This window comes from Hoplias malabaricus, chromosome 14, assembly GCF_029633855.1.
Source record: "Hoplias malabaricus isolate fHopMal1 chromosome 14, fHopMal1.hap1, whole genome shotgun sequence".
NCBI classification, from domain to species: Eukaryota; Metazoa; Chordata; class Actinopteri; order Characiformes; family Erythrinidae; genus Hoplias; species Hoplias malabaricus.
Window position 1 is genome coordinate 36,779,000 of NC_089813.1, and position 12,412 is coordinate 36,791,411.

A 12,412-nucleotide genomic window follows, 5' to 3' on the forward strand; every position below is an offset into this window, starting at 1 on the left:
TAGCATTGACAGTCGCAGTGGTATAGAAGCGTTTTGTAACCACAGGAGTTTATATAATGAAGGCTATTTGCTTTCATTAGGTGCCAATATTGCTAAGATTACTAGCGCCCCCTAACTTCGGCCACCTCCCCTGCTTGTGACAGTCAAACGAGACAGTTGCTACCACATTCAGTGGTTTTGAGAGGTTCACAATGATATTATGTTTGTCCTGTGTTGGTATCCGTACTCTACATGTAAGGATTACAATGGCGGTAGATTTTCCCCTCAGAGAAAAGGAAGCTAACCGCTAAGCTAACTTTTACACTGAGGTAAATATCTGTCGCGAAATGGAAATGTGTTGTGTTCCACATGCAGTTTTGCACACAAAGAATTACAACACTGTTAGAGACACTTAAATATTGTTTAGATGTGTGATTTCTTGCAAAACTGATGTGTAAATGTAGGGCTTGAACTTATGTTTTATTGTTTTACCCAATGCGAGTGGCGAAGAGAGAGAGAGCGGAATCGCACCATATACGGCAGTGGCCCGAATTAGGGGAAAGACTGATATGAACGCCAAGTTAAATGCGCCTAGTTAAAAAGCCTGATGAAGGCGGACTAAAACATTTGGTGCAAGGGGTGAGGGCGTCTTTCGTCAGACACTTTATGAAGGCTAGGACACATTCAATCCATCAGTCAAACAATTTATTTACCCAAATCATTACATTTACCATTTATTGTGATCTTTAAATGATTATAATATTTAAAGGAATATAAAATTCTAGACTCCTCAAGGGCCCTCCCTCCACTTGGGGCCCTGGTAAGTCCTTCTTTTCACCCCACTATGACACTTCGGTTTCCTCCTGCGTTCCAAAAACACGCTGGTAGATGAACTGGCGACTGAAAAGGGCATAGGTGGCTTCCCTCAGTGTGTTGCCTAGGGTGGCCATTTTCTTTACCCCCGAATAAAGGAAGACATCTCACCAGCAAAAGGGAGGCATGACACTACAACTCACACAATGAAAACCTTTTAAACAAGAAACCTATAAAATGAATTACTGCTTTACTGGCGTAATTGTGATACTTCAGTTCCCTCGCTGCTTCCAAAAGTTTGCCCCTGGTCATGAGTTTGCGCAGCATTTCTGCCATCCTTCTGCAGAGTTCAAACACACATGAAACTTCGCCTTGACTCTCTCTACGTCAAGATGATCTCTATCATTTCTCCATGCTTTGCTCATCTTTGAAAACACACGGTGAGGGAGGACTTTCTGCAGCAGACGGTAGGCAAACTACACAAAAAAGCAGCTTCACGACACTGTTAATCCAATGAAATACAAGGTATTCCTTCTGACGTGTGTGAGCCAATGACACAACTATATCCAATCCAAAATGAGACATTTAACTAGTTCTCTCCAAAAAAAGAGGATTAGTTTGTGTCTGTCCAGGCGTTGAACCTGACCGGGAACTGGGAGCTGATAAACCATACTGTCCTGCATAAAGTCTGGCCTCGGTACGCTTGGGCGACTCCTGGTTAAAAGATGAGACTGGCCATAACTAAACAGTGTTTGTTAAAGTCTACAACGACCTCCCATGTCTATATGAGTTATGTCCCCATGCTCATTTTTATATCTGTAAAAAAAAACTTCATCCGATCTGAGACCACGGTGCTGACTATGGAGGAATAAAGGGAGGAAGAGGGAGGACATTTTACACTTCATTATTCCCATGAGCCCCTGACTCTGCAGAAGGTAACTGGGCTAATTAACCTCGCGGCTCTGCCCTGACACGTCTGGATCTGGATTGGAGTGCCAACAAGATGTTTGGTGTCACCTTAAAGATTAGCCCACAGCAGCCTGGAAGTTAGCAGGGCACTAATCGCCCGCACCCTTTGATGTCGCCCTCCTCTTCGTGTGCAAACTCAGGCTAATAATTGAAACCATCAAAGGCTCCCTGTTCCTAATCCTTGGGCATGGTAAATCTCTCTCTCTCTCTCTCTCTCTCTCTCTCTCTCTCTCTTTCTATCTCTCTCTAAACCACACAGCAGAGGAAAAAAATGAGGGGGTCTTAAATTAATGTGCTTAGCGTTTCCATCAAGACATGACAGATCCTTGCAAATTATCCCTTTGAATAGGTCACGGTTTCACAGTTCTTCCTTGCTGCAGTTTTTCACTCTCCGCTTTTTTCTTTTTTGTTATTATTCTTCCCCTTTTCATATTTTCCAGAGGTTTCATTTGTCACTTACACACTGATTTGGGTGTGCAATTCATTCTTTTTTTCTCTCTCTCTCTCTTAAAAGCATTAATTCTCTGTGTTTGTCGGAGAGAGGAGGATGGCCGTAGAATCTTCTGATAATGCTAAATGTCGTATGGAGATTGAAACGTGGGGGTGGTGCATATATTGATATATGTTGCTCAGAATTTGCCTGGTTCGGTTGTGTACAACACTTTAATATGAATGAAATACTTTACATCAAACAGCACTCATCAGAAGTACACACAATGACAGTAAATGTGTTGAAGTGGTACAATTAATTCATATGGAACCAATGTACGATTTTAAATCTAGAAGATTCAAAGCAACATTTTTCACAGTGAACAGTCCTTACGTTAATCTCCATCAGTCAACGACATTGTAAGCTCCTGGCAGTGTGAAGCCCTGGTTCCTATAGCCAAACATGGGCTTCTTTGCATAAATCTCTGTCAAGCCGGTTCTACATGTAATCTATGTCAGACTGTCTTACGAGGGAATGTCGAGGGCTCACATCTACCTGGAGCTGGGTATCAAACTTAAACCAAATTGCTTATAAATTTCTAAAATGTCTGCCAGTCAGTTCTACTTTTTCCCAGTTTATAGCCCATTTGTAGCTAACCCACCTGTTAGCGAGGTCTAATCCAGTCACACTATGCCAGCTGGGAGGGTGAAGACAGCACGTTATTTGGGCGGCACGGTGGCTTAGTGGTTAGCACGTTCGCCTCTCAGCGCTGGGATCTTGGGTTCAAGTCCCATCTGGGTGGAGTTTCCATGTTCTCTCTGTGTCTGTGTGGGGTTCCTCCGGGGGCTCCGGTTTCCTCCCACAGTCCAAAAACATGGAGGGTAGGTAAATTGGCTTCTCTAATAAATGTCCTGGTGTGTGAGTGAATGTGAATGAATGTCTGTATGTGTGAGTGAATGTGTGTTTGCCCAGATATGGATTGGTGCTCTGTCCTGGATGAAACCCTAGTGCCCAATGCAGTCCTCCAGGTGGACGGTCGTTCCTGGTCGAGAGTACGCTGTTTGGCTGCCGCTTCTCGCCAGTGTTTGTGTGGATTGAGTGTTCTGAGCAGTGAGAATTGTAAAGCGTCCTTGGAAGGCGCTATATAAGTGTAACGATAGATAGATATTTCCTCTGAGATTGAAGCAGAACCCTAACTGCTCACGTGGTTTGTTGTGATATAGTCACATATATAGGGGACTGCAATTCATGACATAGTCGCATATTTTCGACATTTTATGCGACTATGTCATGAATCTTATGAATATTATGATCATAAGTGAAGGGGCAATTACCACAGAAACCATGTGGTAACAACATATCTGTGTCCCGTGTTATGAGACAGTAACATGAAAACACTTCCTCATTAAGGCGTCATTAACATCCGTTAATACTTCCGTCTTATTTTTATTTACGGAAAATATAACATTACTAATTAATTATTTGCTAAAATATCGAAGCAAATAATGTCTAGAGAAATGTCCTTTTCAGTATTAACCTTTTGAAAATTAGACAAAATAACGTTAAGTGAAATAAATGTTGTCGTTAGAGTTAAAGCTAAAGTAGGACACCAATAATAATCATTGCTTAGGAGAAATATTATAATAAAATACATTATGCCTTTGTTGGAATATAAACCTAGGTTGTGTAATTCGCATTATGCCTTTTTCTGTGTTATATGAGTGATGACGCCTGTAATGAGGAAGTGTTGTCGTGTTACTGTCGCGTAGTGTTTCTATGGTAATTACCCGTGCACTTACGATTGTGATATTGTCGCAGAAAATGTCGAAAATATGTGACTATGTCACGAATTGCAGTCCCCTATATATGTGACTATATCACAAGTAGGTGTGAGACCGGGTTGGTTTGTTAGCTACAAACGCCTGCATTAGCTAGCATCATGCTAAGTGATAGGGGAGAGTAAGGGCAATCCTGCCCACTCAGACAGTCAGAGGTGTTAGAGTCAGGAGTCTTGTGTGTTTATGTGTTCTACAGTGCTCCAAATGTGGCCTTTTTGTTTTTTGTTTTTTTATCTTTAGAATCGAAATGGAAGCAGTCCCTCCTCCAGATGACTAGGGCTGTGTGTGTCAGGTATCAAAGTTTTTCAGTAACACCTTTCCACCATGTCTTACTGCGATAATTCTGCCTAATTTACTGCCACCGTCATTCTCACTGCAGGTGTGTTTTAAGTTTTTCTGAACTTGACAAGAAAAAGGAATGTTTACATTAATCTGTAATTGGCTGAGAGATGCGTCAATCATAACGTTGCACTTTGTGGGATGTCAAGGGGTGAATACCGTGCAAATCCATGCCCCCACAGACAAACCAGGATTTTTATTGATGCTACTGGTGGTTGGATGTCACCGTTGTTGTGTAATGTGTATTCATTCATTCATTATCTGTAAGCGCTTATTCAATTCAGGGTCGCAGTGGGTCCAGAGCCTACCTGGAATCATTGGGCGCAAGGCGGGGAATACACCCTGGAGGGGGCGCCAGTCCTTCACAGGGCTGTGTAATGTGTAGTTGCGCTTAATTAGTATTGTTGTTGTTGTAGTATTGTTGTTGTAATTAGTATTGTGTGTGTGTGGTGGTGGGGGGGGTGCTCTTCCCTGTTTGTAGGTTCATTGGTGCTGGGTGGGGATCCTTTCTGGAATTCATTTTCCCAAAATGTTTAATAAGAGAGTGTTTCAGCCCAAGCATCATGTTGTCCTCTTGTCTTTCAGTGCATTCAATACAGTAATTGAATAATACAGTAAAAAAGAGTGAAATTACATTTGTATGGATTACATGACAACCATGAACATACAGTTAAAGGTGTATCTAGGGTCTCAAAATACAATACAATGCCCTACGGACACCGGCTTTTAGAAATATTTAGAACAAAAGATACTGCTGTGGATGGATATGAAAACAGATGTGTTCTAGGATGTGGATGTCCAGCAGCTCCCAAAACGAAATCACAGATCATCTGCTCCTTCGCAGACCCTTTGCACAATTCATCCATCTCTGCGTAGTCGCCCTGCCATGCTCTTTGAAATTGCATTTGCCTAATCCTTCATTTCGTGAGGCATCCCCCCAAAACCGTGACCAATTAGGATAAAAATCAAGGAAATTTATCATCTTTTTCAGGCTGAATATTTTACTGTGAAATGTGAAATAATGATGCAGATTATTCATGAAAAGTGGCTGAGCTAATTTGACACTCCATTTTCATGCGCTTTATCAGTGTTACCTATCAACCTCCGTTAGACGGTGTGCTGTACTTTCTTTATTAGCAGGGCAATGGAGCAGCGGCAGGGATGGCTTTTAGAAAAAATCCCCCAAAAAATGCAAAGGAAGTAGGCCAAAGCGCGATCCATCACAGTGCATTATGCACCACCATCTGCCACCTTTACTCACTCATTTAAGCTTTTAAATGATTTGTTTTAGCATCGCCGCTGCTTGATTAACTCAGCAAGCGTATTCAACTCGTACGACTCAGAGCAGCATTTCTAAAATGTCAATCACACGCTCAGCTGCCTGGGCTTACTGATCGGAAGCTGCTGACGGACACAGGCTTTGAACCAAGACGGATCGATAAGGGGGGCAGGAAAAGATCCAGTTTCTACCCCCTCTCCGTCTGCCGCAACAATGGCCAAGCGCAAGCAGCCTGTCTCCCCGCTAAATGGAAACAGTCCGCTCACAAAAACGCTCTTTATTGCCGCAGAACAAGCCCACAATGCCACGGCGCGGTCCTCTCTCTGTGTGCTGGGGACTGGATGTCAGACCCTTGGCTTATCCACTACCCCGTCCAACCTCCCTCTCCCCAAGAAAAGGCCGCTTTCAGCGCCACCCCAGCATTTCCATAATCACTTTATCCATGCGATGTGATCGGCTTCCCGCACAAAAAAGAAAGACATTACCCCCAATTTGAACCGCCAGAGTTTCTGGCACAGCGCGAGGGGGCTGTTTTGGGAAGATAAGAGGGGAGAGCTGGTTTAGCGGGACATTGGTGGTAGGGTACTGGAAAACAGACCCCCAAGAAAAACGACTGAAATCCCCACTCCACCTTAACCCTAAATAAGACGACCCTGCTCTTGTGATTACTCCTTCTGAACGGTGGGGTACAAGTTCCAAGCGATGAGGGAGTAAAAAAAAAATAATAAAAAGTGGAAGCACACTTTTTTTGACATAGAAAAGAGGCCGAATTTAATTCCCCTTTTCCTATATTCGATTACAGCTACTGACTATCTTTTTATACGTCACCTGAGTCACCCGTAGGACATTTCCTGTGATTACACCATGATTTTTGCCTCTGTTTTTGATGCGTCTGTCTGTTGAACACCGTTTTATTGCTGTTGTTGTTGGCCTGGTTGAGCAGAGGCAGACAGTGGCCAAATCCAGACCTTTGACAGATTTGGCCAAATCTCATTCAACCAAGACTCGGCCTGCACTGAGCTCCAGAACGTGTTTTTCTTGTCCATAGGCCATTGCCTGCTGCTGGACGGTGACCACACTGTAAAAGCCTACGTTGTTGTGGTTTGAGTGTGCTTTACCCACACGGTTTAGCTTCAAGAACCCATACGATACCCTATTTATTTTGAATCGTGCTCTCCATGTACTCCATTTCTGTTCATGCATTGTCTTTATGTATCAGAATCATACAAGCTATGACCCATAATTATACATCCTCATTTATTCCAACATTGTTATCCCTGAGAATACAACCAGATATGGGAGTGGCCTCTGCTCTGATGTGTGTCCTGTATTCTCTGATTCAAAATATCTGGGCTGAAACAGTCCTTACACCTCCAGCGTGGAGCTTAAATGCTTTTGGCAGACGTCTAAAGCTTCTTAAAGCGAGCGTACAGCCGTGCCTTGGCTGCCATCGCGTTTTCCAGGTAGATGCTACACATTGGTGTTGTTTGAGGTGACTCTGTAATGTCCCAAAAATCGTGAAGCACCTCAGGTGTCCATGAAAGCTCTATATAACTGTAATCATTGTTAAATAGTTTATTACCAGATGAACTAGTACTAAACTTGAACAATTTATTCTAGGGAACTTTGTTTATTTAACACCACAGACGTTTTAGCAGACTCTTAACTTCCACATCGAGGCCTGTCCTCTGGAGGACCTCTATATAGGTTTTGTCATAAAGCCAAGGCTCACGCTGATGAGAATGCAGGGCACACTGCCTGTCTGTTGCTAATCATTTGAACATGAAGGGTGATTTATCATCAGTGCGTTTTTCGACCCTGCCACCGTCCCCACATCTCCAAAAACAGGTCGGGTCACGCCAGCGAGGCGTCTTCTCACATATCACTCTGACAGACTAATCCCAAGTAAAGTGAGCATTTGGTCTTGTCAAAACGTGTGTTTCACTCCACTCTTCCACAACAGAAGCGAACACACACATAAACAACATAAACAAACACACACAGCCTTGGACATGTTCCCCTGAGGTCTGCTTGCCTCAGCATCGTCCCTCTGAGCCCCTGGACGCGTGAGTTTGCAGAAATGTCCAAGACTTATGGAGAGCTGTAGTCCAGCATTTTTACTACTTTATGGCCGTGGTAAGAAATCACCTGCCTTCAGTTTCAGCAGAGCTGATGAAAAGTTTGAAATATGAGCGAATGGGAAGAAATATTCTGCAATTAAATAAACGTTATTTACCAAATCCTTGGCTTCGTCTGGTTTAAGGCAGGAGTGCCATTTCTGTCCAAAAAAATCCTCTTACTTTACATCAACAAACAACATATACCATGTTTTCTTCCTTAGATTTTTGGTCAGTAATTTTATATACAGTGTATCCTCCATCCATCCATCCATTATCTGTAACCGCTTATCCAATTTAGGGTCGCGGGGGGTCCAGAGCCTACCTGGAATCATTGGGTGCAAGGCGGGAATACACCCTGGAGGGGGCGCCAGTCCTTCACAGGGCAACACACACACACTCACACATTCACTCACACAATCCCACCTACGGACACTTTTGAGTCGCCAATCAACCTACCAACGTGTATTTGGACTATGGGAGGAAACCGGAGCACCCGGAGGAAACCCATGCAGACACAGGGAGAACACACCACACTCCTCACAGACAGTCACCCGGAGGAAACCCATGCAGACACAGGGAGAACACACCACACTCCTCACAGACAGTCACCCAGAGGAAACCCACGCAGCCACAGGGAGAACACACCACACTCCTCACAGACAGTCACCAGGAGGAAACCCACGCAGACACAGGGAGAACACACCACACTCCTCACTGACAGTCACCCGGAGGAAACCCACGCAGACACAGGGAGAACACACCAACTCTTCACAAACAGTCACCCGGAGGAAACCCACGCAGACACAAGGAGAACACACCACACTCCTCACAGACAGTCACCTGGAGCGGGAATCGAACCCACAACCTCCAGGACCCTGGAGCTGTGTGACTGCGACACCTACCTGCTGCCCCACCGTGCCGCCCTAAGTTTAATTTTAGCAAAAACATGAAATGGCACACAAAAGAATGTCTACTTGCTAGTTTACTAGCAATGGTCTGGAATTATGTAATCAGCTGATCAGTAAGATTACCTCATTTATTTACCTTTACATTGTTTATAAAGTAAATGTGGTCCTAGTTTCTCACAGAAAGCAAAATACTTTAGAAAAGACTTCACCACTGTTTCCAGAAACTCTGAACAGCTGGCCGTACTGCTGGGCGCTGGAGCATCTAAGAGGTTTGCAGACGGCTGTCTTGCTCGAGCACCACTAAGATGGCGGCCTGTGAGAAGACTGACGTTGCCAGGTGTTGTACAACCACCTCAGCACGGCCGTTTGTCACCGAGCACGTCAAAAAAATGACTCAGACTTTCAAAATCTCTGTGACTTCAGCTTCTCAGCCTCCTCCCGTCCCTGTTTGGTAGAGAATCACCGTCTTAATTAAAAAGAGTTCTGCCAGATGGGAAGCAGATTGCTGTGTGAAAAAATGAGCCAAGTTAGCAGTAAACACACTTCTGTTTAGAAAGGTTGAGTGTTCAGTAACTATCAGGCATTTATGTGATGGGAGCCAAAAACCACCTTGGATCTCATGATTGTGCTTTTTTGGCGGACGTGGGTCTCAGCTTCGTTTTCAGAAAGTCATGTTATTAAAACTTGATGCTGTGGCTCAGGTTAGGGTGGGTTCGGTTATCGAGATTGAGTCAGGGTCAAATTTAAAACATTGTAATGGGGTCCCGGGCGGCACGGTGGCGCAACAGGTAGTGTTGCAGCCATGCAGCTCCAGGGACCTCCAGGTGACTGTTTGTGAGGAGTTGGTGTGTTCTCCCTGTGTCTGCGTGGGTTTCCTCCGGGTGACAGTCTGTGAGGAGTGTGGTGTGTTCTCCCTGTGTCCGTGTGGGTTTCCCCCGTGTGGGGAATGTGTGAGTGTGTGTTGCCCTGTGAAGGACTGGCGCCCCCTCCAGGGTGTATTTCCACCTTGCGCCCAAAGATTCCAGGTAGGCTCTGGACTCACCACGACCCTGAACAGGATAAGGGTTACAGATAATGAATGAATGAATGAATGAATGGGGTCCTGGGCAGATTCATTCACAGTAAACCTAGAAGTTATAGATCGGTGCGGTGTCTGCAGTAACGCGGACTCTGTTGTGGTGAAGAGGGAGCTGAGCCAAAAAGCAAAGCTCTCAATTTACCGTTCAACGTCCCAACCCTCACCTATGATCACGAGCTTTGGATAGTGACCAAAAGAATGAGATCATGGGCACCAGTGGCTGAAATGCATTTTCCTCCGCAGGGTGTCTGGGCTCTGTTCGGGTGTTCGGGTACGGCCAGCGAGGGGAAGACCCTGAACAAACCGGAGAGATTATATGTCCCAATTGACCTGGGAACACCTCGGTATCACTCCAGAGAAGCTGGACGAGGTGCCTACCCCCAAAACCCAGACGCAGATAACCAATGATTGGACTGATGGAGAAAGAGTTGGATGCTGTTATTTACTACATGCGAATATGACTGAACTACACACACACTTTTGCTGCACAGTATTATTATTATTATTATCGTTACACTTATATAGCGCCTTTCTAGACACCCAAGGACGCTTTACAATCTACACTGCTCAGAACTCTCAATTCACACACACTGGCGAGAAGCAGCAGCCAAACGCGCACAGCGTACTCTCAACCAGAAACGACCGTCCACCTGGAGGACTGCATCGGGCACTAGGGTTTAACCCAGGACAGAGCGCCAATCCATATCTGGGCTCACACCTTCAGACATTCATTCACACACCAGGACAGTTATTAGAGAAGCCAATTCACCTACCCTCCATGTTTTTGGACTGTGGGAGGAAACCGGAGCCCCCGGAGGAAACCCACGCAGACACGGGGAGAACATGGAAACTCCACCCAGATGGGACTTGAACCCAAGATCCCAGCGCTGGGAGGCGAACACTTTTTTTGCAAATACACTCACCCAGTCACTCTCCAAATTCAATTCACCTACGAACCTGGAGGAAACCTGTGCAGACACTGGGAGAACACACCACAGAAGACAGCAACCAAAGGTGGGGATTGAACCCAGGACCCCAAGACCATAGAGATGTTTGTGCCACATTTAAGTGGAGTGTGACTGGTCAACATGCCCAAAGCAAGAAAAAATATACAGTGATGGGTTACAACATTAATTTGACTGCGACATCACTGTTGTGTTATCTCTTTCTCACAATAACAATCAACAAACTGTTTATTGCACAGTCCCAACAAACACAGTGTTTAAATCCATATTCCCACTGTCTCCAGACTTGGTCCATGACCTCACACCTGCAGTGAGAGCTGGTGTAAGCGCTGGCTGTCTGCTCCAGTGCTGTCAGCAGTAATCCAGGTCAAACACTGTATTACATCAGCCCCTGCCCAGCCCCTTACATCTCGCCTCGCCGCGTGATTAAAAAAGCTTCATATTAGTTATTTATTCACTGCATTAACTGAGGTTCCGGCTACAGGAGCCACGGTTTTCTAAATAACTCTCGGCCATAAATCGCATCCTATTGGTCGGCAAGTCACCCGGCTCCGTCCAATGCGAGGCCTGTTCACGTCTTCCTCGCTAGCGTCTTAACAACGCATCTAAAGTGCTGAAAGTGCCTTTAGTGGGATGCCCTGAGTGGAGGGGACTCATATATAATTTCTTAAGGGGTTTTCTCCAAATTGCTTCCACATGGGTGCTCTGAAATCACAGGAGCTGTGTTATTGCAGGGTATTTGTTATTGAAATGTAGAGGGTCTTTTATCTTTCATCTTGGTGTTTTTAGAGAAACTGTTTGCATCTTGTGTTAAAAAAAAAATGTATACAAAAAGTAGCACTGGACCTTTCTGAGGTCACCGGGGCTACTTCCACTTTTCAAACCAAATTGCAGATTACAGGCCAGCCTCTAAGAGCTGTGGGGTCAGTGGGACACCTCTCAAACACAGTGCAATGCTTTCAGGAATGTGTCTTGTTGGCTTAAGGTAAGGCTGGATGGATTGAGGTGTAAATGGCTGTATTTTACCCTCCATTTCACCCCTCTCTGGACACCTGACCTGAGATCTGTCACTATATCTCAACATTAAAACGTCATGTCCTTGGAAAGCTGTGCTTTGATTATATAGAAGGGGGGTGCGAAAGATTGAGTACATTTAGTCAAATGGCATTGATATTCTAAGTGAACATTTGTACGCATCCTCTACAGAGAACACACTCCTGCGGTCGGTTTGATTCGGAGTTTCATTGAAAACTGCAAAATAGATGGAGCATGTTTTATTTAACAATTTTTGACCCAGAAAATGAATAGAAATTATCTACGAAAGTCTTGAGAAAAATGTCGTAACTCCCTGTAGAATGTGTGTTCCATCAACAAAGCATTTTATTTGATCAGTGTTTATCTCAGATTTCCCGTTGAAGAGGTGGACATCATGGTAAAACAATAGCCTGGTGCATGGTTCAGTTTTAATATTAAGGATGACCTTGGCATACTTTCATTAAGACGATTTAGTGAAGACTTTTCCACAGCATTTTCCATTAGGTTTTCCATTTGGAAAGCTATTCATTATGCTGTCCATTAGAATAGCCTTTTATCGAGTTTCTCATTAGAATAGTCTAATCAAGATCTCAGTCTGTAAGTAAGATTTTTTTATGGTAATGTGGTGGTGTCCACAGGGAGAGGATGCATCCAATGGT

At 44.5% G+C, this 12,412-nt stretch overlaps 1 protein-coding gene across 1 annotated transcript in view; it reads left to right on the forward strand.

Annotated features, from left to right (window-relative positions):
* Positions 1–12,412, forward strand: part of plxna3 (plexin A3) — a 587,367-nt gene that overhangs the window by 237,690 nt on the left and 337,265 nt on the right. The gene's annotated exons all lie outside the window — the stretch shown is intronic.